Source organism: Mus caroli, chromosome 14 (assembly GCF_900094665.2).
Source record: "Mus caroli chromosome 14, CAROLI_EIJ_v1.1, whole genome shotgun sequence".
Taxonomy (NCBI): Eukaryota; Metazoa; Chordata; class Mammalia; order Rodentia; family Muridae; genus Mus; species Mus caroli.
In genome coordinates, this window is record NC_034583.1 from 85,023,695 (window position 1) to 85,038,670 (window position 14,976).

Genomic DNA, 14,976 nt, shown 5'->3' on the forward strand with positions numbered 1-14,976 from the left:
GAGACTTCAGAACTTCCATCAAAATATTAATGTGCACAGTACAGTCCAAATGTTCAAACAAAATGTTTAAGACCACTTGATGAAAATAAAAGTCATAAAAATGTATTCTCAATATCGGGACTGTAGAGATTGCTTGTAGAGTAGCTAAGAGTACTCAGTGCTAATGACAGTTTGTATTCATGTATATCTCTAGCAGCATCAGAGGCTTTTTTTTTCCCCATAGGCTCTAGGAATACATGTGGTACAGGAGCATACACACAAAATAAAAGCAAATATAAAAGAAAAAAATTCTGTCTATGTGAAGTAAACACATATTATCTACACAAAATATGTTATATATGTATATATGTACATATATATACATATACACATATATGTATATATATGTATATACACATATACATATATGTATATATATGTATATACACATATACATATATACACACATATATATACATATATATACATATATACATATATATACATATATACACATATATATACATATATAAGGTGAGTTAATTTTTATTAAAATTAAAAATTAAATTATCATAGCATACATTCTTTTTTATTGGATATTTTATTTATTTACATTTTAAATGTATCCCCTTTCTGGTATCCTCTCCCTATCTCATTCCTCCTTCTATGAGGGTGCTCCCTACCCACCACCCAAATCCACCTCACTGCCTTGACATTCCCCTATACTGAGGCATTGAGCCTTCACAGGACCAAGGTCTTCTCCTCCCATTGATGTGAGACAAGGCCAGCCTGTGCTCTATTTAAATATATGAATGTTTAATAAGCAACTTGGAATACTACTTTTTGAGGATCCATCCTGTTTGGGGATTTTAACCTTGCTAAAACCAACTTTTGTAGAGTTGGCAATGACAAACTTCTGGTGTCTATCTGCACAAAGAAAGCCAGTTGAGTACAAGAGGTCCAGTTACAAGTAGAAATATTCTACCCAGCTGTTTCAAAAAAGCCATCCTCTTGCTCTCTTGCCTGATGAGGGTGATCAGTCCCAGAAGTGGTGCTCACACACAGCCTTCTCACATGTTCATGAAGTAGTTCATCAACCTCCGAGGCACATCTTCAGTAGGATAATATCTTGGCATTTTTCAAAGCTTCACTACATGGGTACCACCATTCTGTCACCACCATCAATTTTTATGACCGTAGCAAGGACCTGCTCCTTTTTCTTCTTTTCAACCTTGGTCTTGGCTGCTGAGTATTTCCTTTTGTCCAAGGCTTTTTGTAATTCATAACAGATCAAAATACCTGCCAATTCCTATAACTAGGACAGAGTTTCAGCTACAAGGGAGCTTCTACCCCTTGGCATTTGTAACCTCAGGATCACCTTTATTATGTGCACCAGTGGCTGGTGAACCACCAGAAGTGGCATCACTACCAGCCTTCTTGGCTGCAGGTTTCTTCTCCTTTGTGTCAGACTTCTCAGCTTTTTTACCGGCTATTTTAAGATGGGAAAGAAATCTAAGGTTCTACCTTCCTGTCTGAATAAATTCTTAAGGCATATAAACTAGACAACAAGTCAAGGATACAAAATTAAAAAAGAAAACAAAACAAAACAGAAATATAACCACTATTGAGATAGAAGCAGTAATCAAAATTCTACTAATCAATCCAGATGATTTTAGCACATAATTCTACGACATGTTCACAGAAGAAATAATGCCAATACTCCTCAGATTATTCCACAAAACAGAAATGGAAGGAGCACAGCCCAATTCTTTTTCCAAGGTGCCAGTTACATTGATACCAAAAATGAAGAAAGACCCAATAAAAAAAGATAATTACAGGTCAATTTCCTTATGAACATTGATACAGAAAGACAAAACTGAATCCAAGAACACACTAAAAAGATAATACAGCATGATCAAGCATACTTTATCAACAGAGATGCAGGGAGGGGTCTGTTGTGGATGGGCCTCGTGCTGTTTGTATGCTAATTCTGCTCTCCTGGGAGGGTTGTGGACAAGGAGTGAATTATACTTTTTATGAACCAATCCCCTAATGAATAAAGGAGGCAATCACAGGGTGAGTAGATAGGACTTCTGGGTTGGAGGAAGGAAGAGAAAAAGCAGGAGAGAATTAGGGCCTCTTAGAACTGGGACAGAGCATATAGATAAGATGCAACTGCTAGAGTTTCCTAGTATCATGGCAGATCCACAAGGATTCACCACCAGAGGAATCAGATTTTAATAAGGCTTACCAGATTAGGGTTTAGTTGCTGCACTCAGAGAGTGAGTTACCATTGTTTCTGAACTAAGTTTCTGTGATATTTTCCTTCACGTGGAGGCTTATCTGGGTGAGAAAGGTATGGTGGCAGAAAAGTGTGGGTTTGCCTGAGGTGCTCCACAAAGGCATTGGGGGTCTTGAAGCACTGGGCTGTCATGGTAGTGACTCACCAGTGGGAGCCTAGTGAGCTGGGTGGAGAGATCGTGGAGTTCTGAGTCAGAGTCTCCTTGAAATTAAAACAGGTCGGCCATTGGCCACCAGTGAATGGCTGGCCAGTGTGCCAGAGCAGAGGCACAAGTGCTGGAATGTGCCAGTTGTTTTTTTTTTTTTTTTTTTTTTTTTTTTTTTAAAAAATATTTTTTTTTTTTTTTTTTTTTTTTTTTTTTTTTTCCAAAACATGGGCCAACATATGTAAAGAAATAAATGAATAAATGCAATACGTGACACAGAGTGAAAAGCAAAAATCATATATATAATGTATCATTAGATGAGGAAAAAGTACTTTGAAACATCCAACACTACTTCATGATAAAAGTCCTGCAGAGATTAGGAATACAAGGGAGAAACTTAAATGTAATAAAGGCAATTTGCAGCAAGCCTATAGCCAATATAAAGCTTTGCAGAGAAAAACTCAAAGCAATTCCACTAAAATCAGGAATAAGATAAATTTTATTTGCTCTCCATCTCTGCCCAATATACTACTATTTCATACATGGTCATAGCGAGAATAACAAGAACTGAAGGAGAGCAAAGAATACACAGAGAAAGTGAAGAAGTCATACAATTTTGTTTGTTTGTTTGTTTGCTTGTTTGTTTTTTGAGACAGGGTTTCTTTGTGTAGCCCTGAATGTCCTGGAACTCACTTTGTAAACCAGGGTAGCCTGAAACTCAGAACTCCACCTGCAAAAAAAAAAAAAAAAAAAAGCCTGCATCGTGGCACACACTTTTAATCCCAGCACTTGGGAGGCAGGCAGATTTCTGAGTTCGAGGCCTGCCTGGTCTACAAAGTGAGTTCCAGGACAGCCAGGACTATACAGAGAAACCCTGTCTCAAAAAGCAAACAAAAAAAAAAAAAAAAGAGGAAGAAAAAAAAGAAAAGAAATCCACATGCCTCTGCCTCCCAAGTGCTGGGATTAAAGGCGTGTGCCACCACCACCCAGCCCATACATTTTATTTGCTCATGAAAATATGTATTTATCATACACACACACACACACACACACATATACTCTAAAAATTCCACTGGGAAGCACAAGTTATAAACACTTTCAGCAAAGTAGTTGGGCAAAAATTAACATGAAAATGAGTAGCCTCATATATACAATTGGCAAAAAGACTGAGAAACTAATCAAAGTTATAATACTGTGTTAGTCAGGCTTCTCTAGAGTCACAGAACTTATGAGTAATCTCTAAATAGTATGGAAATTTGTTGATGACTTACAGTCTGTAGTCCAACTCCCCAACAGTGGTCAGCAGCAGCAGTGAATGGAAGTCCAAGGATCTAGCAGATACTCAGTACCACAATGCAAGCAGACAAAGAAAAGAGAATCTTCCTTCTTCCAATGTCCTTATGTAGGTCCCCAGCAGAACAGGTGGCCCAGATTAAAGGTGTGTGCAACCATGTGTGGATCTGGTTCATGCTTTGTCCCAGATGACCTTGAACACAGAGATCTCCTTGTCTTAATCTTCTGGAATTCAATAAAATTACTGTAGTATTCTCATGAAAATAGTAATATTGACCATTGGGATTAAACTGAAGCCCACACAGCAACTGATCTTGATTTTTGATAAAAGAACCCAGAGAAGCATACTGGAAAGAAAACAAGATCTTCAGCATATGTTGCTGATTAAATTGGATGGCTACATATAGTAGAATACAATTAGATCAACACTTATCCAAGCATAAATGTCAAGTCCAAATGGATCAAAGACCTAAACATGAGGACAGACACAAAAAACCTGACAAGGAAAAAAAAAAATGTGTGAAATACCTTGGAACTAATTGCCATAGCAAAGTCTCTACTAGCAGAGCACTGATAGAATAGGGGTTAAGAAGCTGGAAAGAACCCAGAAGTCCTTCAACAAAGGAATGGATACAGAAAATGTGGCACATTTACACAGTGGAATGCTACTCAGCTATTAAAAACAACGAATTCATGAAATTCTTAGGCAATTGGATGGAACTACAAAATATCATCCTGAGTGAGGTAACCCAATCACAAAAGAATACACATGATATGCACTCACTGATAAGTGGATATTAGCCCAAAAGCTCAGAATACCCAAGGTACAATTCACAGACCACATGAAACTCAAGAAAAAGGAAGACCTAAAGTGGATGCTTCAGTCATTCTTAGAAGCGGGGAGAGGGCGACAAAATACTCATGGGAGGAAATATGGAAGCAAAGCAAAGTGTGGAGCAGAGACTGAAGGAAATCCCATTCAGAGACTGCCCCCAACCCCGGGATCCAACCCATATACATTTACCAAACCCAGACACTATTGTGGATGCCAACATGTGCTTGCTTACAGGAGCTGATATAGCTGTCTCCTGAGAGTTTCTGACAGTGCCTGACAAATACAGAGGCAGATGCTTCCAGCCAACCATTGGACTAAGCATGGGATATACAATGTGGTCCCCAAGGGAGGAGTTATTTTTCTTCCTATACAACTCCATAGAAAGAGCAATAATATCAACCAAACAGACCCCTCAGTGGGTGGTGAATCCCACACTTGAGAGGCAGAAGCAGGCACATTTCTGTAATTTTGAAGGCATCCAGGCCTACACAGGTAAACTCTATCTTGAAAAAGTAAACAAACAAACAAACAAACAAAAACAAATAAAGAAAACCTCTCTTAACCATCAGGTAAAAACAAATCAAAATTCCTTTGAGATTTGATCTTATACTTGTCACAATGACTAATATCAAAACAACAAAAACCTAAAACTAAAGGACAGCTCAGTCTACCTAGGATGTGGAAAAATAAAAATAAAAAAGCAGTCATCCATAGCTGGTGGGAGTGCAAACTTTTACAGTCACTGTAGAAACCACTGTGGTGGTTTCATTGCAACCTGGGTATATGGCTACCGCCAAATCCAGATATATCATTATTAAGCATCTACCCAAAGGACTCTATAGCCTATTAAATCAGAAACATTTGATTAAAAATGTTCATGATGCTCTATTCCTAATATCCAGAAATTGGAAATAGGATAGTTGTCTGTCAAGAGATGGATGGATAAAGAAAAATGGTACATCTACATAATGGAATATGACTCAGCTGATAAAAAGATGAAATTCTCCAGTAAGTGAACCTAACTAGAGAAAATCATCTGAAGTGAACTAACTCAGAACTAAAAGAATAAATAGGGTATGTGCTTGTTTGCATGTGGGTGTTTGATATTAAGGTCTTGATAAACAGACTACAGTCGATATAGCTACAAAAGTTGTGAACAGAGTAAGGGTCAGCAATGGGGGACGAGCATCCCTAGCAAAGGGCAATATGATAGATATTTATGAATGGATGATGGTGGGGGACTAGACTAGGTAAATTAAATGGAGAGTGAATGGTAAGTAGGTGGTGAGGGTGGGAAACATGGGGAGGAAAGAGAACATAAAATGATGCACCTTTGGAAAGTTAATACGGTGGCACCTTCCTAACATCTATACATATATAAAGGTGATCTAAATAGAATCAGCAACTAACAAGGGAGATTGTGCGACAACTAGATGTTTTTTCATTACTGAAGGAAGCCTCCAGGTCTGAGACTTGTCAGTTGTTTGGCAAAGGGCCTCGGTGGGACCCACAACCTATTGCCAAAGCTCATACTCTCCACAAACTAATTTGAGGCTCTATTTTCTGATGACAACACATAGATAAGTGAATGAAAGTAGAAAGTTGTAGCAGGTTTCCACCTAGAGCCTTCATGTCTGTTGACTTGTGTTCATGATGCAGGAAGGTAATCTGCACACTACTAAAGAAAGGTTAAAAACCCACATATCCACAAACTCTGTGATCTACAGTGGCAGAGATCAGCCTTCAAGGTACACTTGTGCATTAGTTGCATGATCTTATAGAACTATACAAACAATATATGATTAGATTTAACCCACTCTATGAGATGGAACACATCTTGAAACTACTTGGATGGAATCTGAGAGTAGATGGGTGAGACGCTTATTGCTACTATTGTTTGGCTAAGTGTATGTAGTAATAAATTGGATTCTGACTATTTTGGAAATCCGTTATACTCACAGATCTGGGATTTCCTTACTCATCATAAGAAGAGCTTCTTCCAGGAGAATATGGGGTCAAGTACAGAGACCCACAGCCACATAATGCATATGCAGAGTAGAGAGCATGGGACACTAAACAGGTCAGCTTCTTCAAACTCCTCTCTCAGTGCTCCTGAAGCCCCAAAAGAAGAGAGAGCAGAGATTATAAGAGCCAGAGAGGGTGGAGGACATGAAAGGCCTTCTAAGCACAATGGGATCCATGAACACAAGAACTCACAGATACTGTGGCATCTGAGCACAAACTTGGGTAGTCTGGTCTGGGAGAGGTAAACTCAAGCCTTCATCCCTAACCTAGAATTTTACAGTATTTCGGTGTGCAAACTGCCCTAATTTACATGTAAATGTATATGTCACTTTTAGTTCCTCAACTAAGTGATGAGAGGAGAGCCAGCCATAATCCACATAATCCAGCTTTATTAAGACATGACTTGGCTTAAGAACAGAGCATTTCTACTCTCTCTCTCTCTCTCTCATTGTATGTGTGTGTGTCTCTATTACCATCTCTGTCTCTATCTGTCTGTCTCTGTGTGGTTCTCCCTTTTTCTCCTGTCTTTCTCTGCTTCTCTGTCTCTCTCTCTGTCTCTGCCCCTCACTATCTTTGCCCTCTCCCCCCCACACACACACTCATGAAGACCAAGCTGCACATCTGCTACATCAGTGTAGGGGGCCTAGCTCAAGCCCATGCTGGTGGTTCAGTCTTGGTGAGCCCACACAGGCCTAGGTTAGCTTACTCTGTAGGTCTTCTTGTGGTGTCCTTGATCCCTGTGGTCCCCTCAACAATTACAATTCAAAATGGACTCAATGCAAGTTTTGCAATTTTTTTCTCCATGAGAGAGCATATGTGTTTCTTTGTGGTTTTGTGCTTTTCTTGAGCTCTTTTCCTTCTATTTATTTTTCCCTGTTCTGGTTTGTTTGCTATATCTTCTCCAATTTTACTTGTTTATTATTATTTTAGATGAGTTTGTATTCTGATGAGAAAGAGAAGAAAAGGGAGTGGATCTAGGTGAGTGGTGAAGTCAAGAGGATCGGGGAACAGTCCAGAAGGGAAAAGTATATTAAAATACGTTGTGTGAAAAAATATATTTAAAGGAAAATAATTGTGTCAGTGAAAAGATGTGTGGAGCTTTTTAGATGCATTCCAGTGTCTGGAAAGTTACCTGAGTCATCAGGACCTTCAGCATCATCTGATGCTGCCTCAAAAAGGAAATTGCACTGACAAAATGTGGTGTGGAAAAACGTTTGATGCTCAGGTTCTTTCAGAGAGCAGCCCTGAATCTTTCTGCTGTGATCATTCAACCATCTTTTGAATATTGGTTCAATAAAAAAATGTCCATATTTTAGTTATACATTATGTATTACTGATGCCTGGATGGTTATTGATTTCTAAGTTCAAGTTATATTCCCAAGGTATATATGTGTTTTGGACTCTTGGAAAAATAGAAAATGTTTGCTTTCTATTGCTCCACAGAACAAGACATACATGTGATACGTTTCACACCAAAACAATAACTTTTATGACTAAATATTTGTAAATATTTTTGTTTAAAAAACTTAATCAGATACTACATGTAATGATTATAGAAATACTTGCCAATAATCAAACAAGTGAGGGGTTGCTAATTGCCTTGATAAGTAGAATGAAAATTCAAATAGAAATGACACACTATAATACATTTTTTTGCTGCCATAATTTAAAAATATTGATAGTTGTAGTTTCTTATATAGAGAGGGATTATCTAGAAATTTGCTTTTATACTGTTCAGTATAGCTACTAGTATATAGAAAACCAAAAACTTTTGTACATAAAAATTAATCTCTGCATTTAGGCTGAAAATGTTCATCAGACCTTGGAGATTTCTGGGGTAATCTTTTTGTATAATTCAAATATATACTCACATCTTCCCCAAACAGGAATACTTTAATGCTTTATTTTATTTGATTTGATATTTTAATAAATTTATTTATTTTCTAAATTTTACTTCAAACCTTTTTATTATTTATAATAATTACTTTGCTATTTCATTGTCAAAAGACTGATAATTGTTTTTTTTCGCATCACAAAAAGTCTTCTACTAGTTGGTCTGTTTTTTTTTTTTTACTCTACTGTTTTAGGAGAAAATTCATTGAATTCAAAGTAGGTTTTAGTTTTGTTTATTTTGTGTGTGTGTTTGTGTGTGCGTTTGTGTGTGTTGTGTATTTGTACAGGTGTACATGTGTATGTGAGTGTATGTATGTTGGCACATGTATGGAAGTCACCATTAACACATGAAAGAGTCAGTTTTCTCCATCTATCATGTAGGTCCAGCAGTTGTACTCATGTTGGCAGCATGGGCAAATGGATGTATGCAAAGGTGAATTGTATCTGAACACTAAAATAATGAAAGAGGACTTCATGGCTATAAAACTTTCAAAAGATAAAAGGAATTATTTCTAGTGGAAAGCCTATGTAATTTTTTTTTCTCATTTTTTACCAACCTCTCCCCACCCCGAAATTCAAAGAAAGTGACTGTATAACCTTCTTTACTAAGGTAATGCCAAGGGACATACCCACACAGTAATTTTATCAAGGTTACACATACAATTGTCTAAAAATTATATGGCCCTTTTGCAAGCAGTCTTGTAAATAGTTTGAGGACAGAAATGACATTCAGCAGTAAGGGAGAACATGGGGAACGAAAGTATGCAGGAGAACAGTTGTATTTCCTTTGCTGATATTTAACACTATCATTTTTCTTCATTATTCTTGACATTTCACAGATTTCACCAACTCCCCACTCTGTTCACCTAAGCATACTTAAAAAAGAAGAGGGCAAGATACATTTCAGAACAAATTATTCATCATTGTTCTTCAATAAATCCTAATCCTTATTTGATTGTACTCCCCATAAATAAACAGACAGCACCACCTGCCTCTCAAGCAGGTACACTTTTTGCAGATTGCTATAAACACACACTGAAGGCAGAACTTGTTTATTGGGTTACAAAAGGCAAATTCATTCACTTATATAGCATCTATGGAAAGAAATGTATTGAGTGAAAACTATCCTGTTTTAATTTTGACATGTAGTATTTCATGGTTAAATACCATTAAAAGCTCTTTAAAAACATAAAATAAAAATTAATATTGCTCACACCTCAACTTCATGTGTCTGTCTTTATTATGTTCCAATTTCTAAGCAAACCTGCTACATTTACTATTATTTCCTTGCATTTTTCCCACTTACCCCTATTTATCCATAATAATTTCTGAATAATGTTCTTAAATTTCATTACAATGGTCTACAGTTCTTAGTTGTGGTTGTTTATAAAACAAGCAAAGCGTTTACTCTAAACAGGTGTCTTACCTCATTCTTCTATCCGAGACTGATATTTCTTTGTGTGTGTGTGTGTGTGTGTGTTTTCGAGACAGGATTTCTCTGTAGCCTTGGCTGTCCTGGAACTCACTTTGTAGACCAGGCTAGCCTCGAACTCAGAAATCCGCCTGCCTCTGCCTCCTGAGTGCTGGGATTAAAGGCGTGTGCCACCACACCCAACATGACTGATATTTCAAATAATGTCCATATCTTACTTACAAGTCATCTCATCTTCCTATCGCACACAGAGCAAAAATAATCTCCAAGGTCTTTTCTGTTCAGCAGCCCCTCAGGGCTTGCAGTGTCTTTAAGTTCCCACTATAATGGGTGGGGCTTTTCATCCCATGCTGAATAGTGACTTCAGGACCTGAACAGGAATCTCAAGCATAGCGCCTTTGTGATTAGGAATGTAAAATGTTGGACACATTTCATTGGAAAGACAACTCACTTCATGTCTACCACGAATTCATCTTTTTAGCTCATTGGTCCTGCCAAGACCTCTGGTTTTACAGGTAAATCACAGCAGGGTTAACTTTCCACAGGACAGTCGCATCACAAAAAGTCTTCTACTAGTTGGTCTGTTTTTATTTTATATTTTCCATTTAGATATGTTCCATTTTTTATTAGATATTTTCTTTATTTACATGTCAAATGGTATCCCCTTTCTAGTTTTCCCTCCAAAAACCCCCTATCCCTTCCCCACTCCCCCTGCTCACCAACCCATCCACTCCCTCTTCTTGGCCCTGGCATTCCCCTACATTGGGGCATAGAGCCTTCAGAGGACCAAGGACCTCTCCTCCCATTGATAACTGACTAGGCCATCGTCTGCTACATATACAGCTAGAGCCATGAGTCCCACCACGTGTTTTCTTTGGTTGGTAGTTTAGTTCCTGGGAGCTCTGGGTGTACTGGTTAGTTCATATTGTTGTTCCTCCTATGGGGTTGCAAACCTCTTCAGCTCCCTGTGTACTTTAGCTCCTTCATTTGGCATCTAATGGATGCCTGTAAGCATCCATTTCTGTATTTGTCAGGCACTGGTAGAGCCTCTCAGGAGACAGCTGTAACAGGCTGCTGTCAGCAAGCTCTTGTTGGCAGCCACAATAGTGTCTGGTTTTGATGGTTGTCTATGGGATGGATCCCCAGCCCAGGTTTCCCTAGGAATCATTTTGTAGCCATGGTGGCCTCAATTTTATCACCTTCTTTTATGTCTCACAAGTTCTGAGATAAAAGCACATAATGTGTTGTTCTCCTTTCATATGACTCTCAGTATGTAGCGAACAAGACTATCACTATCTGATAGTCTGATGAACAACTGAGGAATGTGATATTCACTGAACCAAATACAGATAGCAAGGGAGCAAGTTCAGTCATGGTATCGATATGTTTATGGTATTGTATATTATATAGAAACAGCAAGGCTTTTTTTTTTATTCTCTCAGCTGAAAAGGAAAGAAAAAAACAACAAAACATATTTCAGAAGTGAATGGCCACATAGTACCTACTACCTCAGGTTGTGTTAATATCCTATATAAACTGCCCTGTGCCTGGCTGTTAGATATAGCTGATGACATTACTATTCGTACTAATCCAATATCACTCTCTGTAGTCTATGTAGAGAACAAAACATGAATGTGACCAAAACTATAATACATCTTGCATATTTCTAGCAAGTGGTAATAAGCAATTTCCAATTGTTTTATTTCTTAAATAATGGTAGGTGGGGACTGCCGTCAGAAATTTTAGAGACTGCTTTTTTTATATAAACCAGAGATTTTGTGCCAATTGCCAATTATGTTTGTTATTATAGTAAATTCATGAATTGGAAATACAGTTGGCTGCTGAGTACATTAGGTATAATCTCTATGGAGTATGATCCATAGAGATAGGCTAATTTGGAAAATGACCCATTTATTTGTGTCTTACTTCACCTTAACAAAAGGTCTCTTATCATTCTTCATATTCTCAAATATTAATGCACAGTGGGAGCTATTAACATACTTAAATATCCCTCCTTCCTCATACATAGATAAATGTGTCTTATGTACAACCACATTGGCAGCATAGGATTACATTCAAGGGTCTGGGTTTAAATATGCTTTGAGTCTTAGGATCAGGGAGAGAAACACTGATATCCATACTGAGGAGCCACAATCTTTTAATTACAGTGGGTACAAAAATGAGCCCTGTAATTAAATGAGGAACCTCATGTGTTCCTCATTTTCTTTCCTTCTTTCCTTCTTTGCTTCTTTCTTCCCTTCTTTGCTTCTTTCTTTCTTTCTTTCTTTCTTTCTTTCTTTCTTTCTTTCTTTCTTTCTTTCTTTCTTTCTTTCTTTCTTTCTTCCTGTCTTTCTCCTTCTTTCCTTCCATCCTTCTTCTCTTCCTTCGTTTAAAGTTATGATAGTCTATAACAGTGGGAACAAGTTTAAACCTGTAAAATGAAAATCCATAGTTACTCATTGTCTATGTCACATTTTACAAAAATTGCATGTATCTCATGTGCCAATATAGCAGTGCTATTGTTTCTGAGTCCTGTCAGCCTAATTGACCTGAGAAAACTCAGTTGCAGTGGCTCTGACATTGCCAGGTGTAGCCTTCATGACAAAAATCCCATGGACCACTGATACTGGGCTTTCTCTCACTATCATTTTCCCCAGAGTACGTGACAATTGGTGGGATCTCAGGATTTTACATTGCAGAGTAATCATCTAATCACACTCAACAGTCCCTCTAGCTAGAGCAGTTTCTTGACTTTTTTTAATCACCTCTTTAACTTTGTGGAAAGGCAATTTTGACATACTATCATTTGATTAGGCCTGATTTTTTTTTTCTGTGTTTTAACTCAGCAGGTTTACCCTGGGTAATGATGTGTTTCCAAGTTGTTAAACACTACTCCAGGTCAATGCTCCTGAGTCAATAATTGTTTCTTAATCAAACTATTCAGAACTCAGTGCCTCACACATTCCTCTCCTTTCTGGTGCTGTGGACAAAATTTGATTTATGAATTTTAATTATTAACTTTTATTTTTACTAAATAATAACCAAGGATTATGTATGCTAACTAGGTATTATATAAATAAAACCATACCTGGATGTGTATTTTATATAATCTGACTTTATTTACCTATTCAGAATAATGATACGATGCTTTTAGATGTTCCCAAACATTCTTCATATATTTCCTTATTAATGATGGTATTATAACAATCAGAATACTAAGTATTGCTTACAAGTTTTGTAAATATTCAATTATTCTTTTTGACACTTGTAGAGGACATTTATAGGTGCTTCCAAAAAATTTAGTTTCTTCTCTCACTATTCTTACTACTGTTATTATGGTCCTAGTTTTGGCTTAAAAAATGAAAATGAGACGCAGAAAAGATTTACAAATAAAAAGAAGAATAGATTATTTCCCAGTGTTCTTAATTACAAGAGATCTTTTAAGATTTCCCTTGAGGGTTTGGAGAAATGACTTGGTAGTTCGTAACACATACTGCTCTTGCTGAGGGCCTGAGTTAGGTTTCCAGTCTCATGGCTCATGACTCTGTACCTCTAGGTCTGGATCCAACACCTTCTTCTTTTCTTCGTGAGCAGCTATACTCACATTCATGCACATATAGCTATGTAACTTAAATTCAGTCAATTGCTTTAAAAGTTAAGTATTGTGATACTGATATCATTTTAAGATAAAATAAAGAGAAATGTGTGGTATATATATATATATATATATATATATATATATCCAAAATGAAATACGAATTCACTGTTATTTTTAATTATTAAATGAAGTCAATAGGCATGCCGTATTGAATTGTAAGTTTCTGAATACTATGAATCTATTTACTAACTATATTTATTTTAGAGCAACTATTTTATATTACTATTGCCTACATCCACCTATTTAACATAACATTCTACATCTGTGTTTATACACAAATATACATTAAAATGCATCAGAACACGGACACTCACACAAAAATATTTTTTAAAATAAGGCGTTCATTTTAGCATATTATGTATTATGTTTTACATGTTACTTATTTTATTGCATACCTAAATGTCATTTTATCAAATCACCAACATCTTGAAAACAATTAATGTGTATTTTTAAATTATATTAAAATTTGAGCAAAATATACATTATTAATTCCATAAATGAATGTCTTTTTAAAATCTCTCTCATTGATTTTATGGCAAATAATGTCGTTCAGAAAATAAAGGTATTATAGTAACCTTTTAAATACGTTCAATGAATAACATGTGTAAAAGTTCATACAACAAAAACAAAGAACACCCCAAACCTCCCAAACAAACAAACAAACATAAAACAGCCAACAAGGTAAGCTTTTTAGGCTGGTGGATCAGGTTCAAAAATTCAAGTCTGAAACCAAAAATAGATGGCAGATATGTTAAAATGTGAAGGACATTTTGCTACATCACCTAGTGTCCAATTTTCTTAGTGCCCAGCAATGACCCGGCAGTTCGGAGGTGAGTTAGATAGAATTGCCTGATGTCAGTCACAGGGAACAGCTTGATTGCTCCGCCATCCTTTACAATCACCCACTGAACCAGGTAGAGGTGAAATAGTGTATCCAGCAAAGTCATGAAGATTGATGGCACCCAGCTGCTTCCAGAGGTACCAGATTCTGCATTCCAACCACTTGACATGTGAACTGATGGAAAACAAAGACTGTTTGCCCAGGGAAAGTGCTTCAGCAAGCTTAATTTCCATAGCCATTTACACAGCAAAAGCAAGATCTAATAGGTCCCTGAGAAATCAGCAAAGCCATGATAAGAATTCAAAGCCACAAACTAAATAAAAAGAGATTATTAGCTACATTGCAGCAGGCAAACAGTAAAGACTCAAGTGATCAATACTTGACAAGAGACATGCCACAAACTTCATGTATAGGTCAGACTCACAGGCTGTCTTTTAAATAAATCGACTGACTCTTGGACAAGGCACATAAAATGTCACTTTTTATCTCTCAGTTGATATTTTCTTCCAAAAGGAGGGGGGCTATCTATTCACCTCTCTGAGAGATTTGATCGAGAAGATAGTCACTCCTGAT

General features: G+C 36.9%; 1 pseudogene; it reads right to left on the reverse strand.

The window, feature by feature from the left end:
- Positions 1-775: 775 nt before the first annotated feature.
- LOC110308994 overlaps positions 776-14,976 on the reverse strand; it is a 28,561-nt pseudogene continuing 14,360 nt past the window's right edge.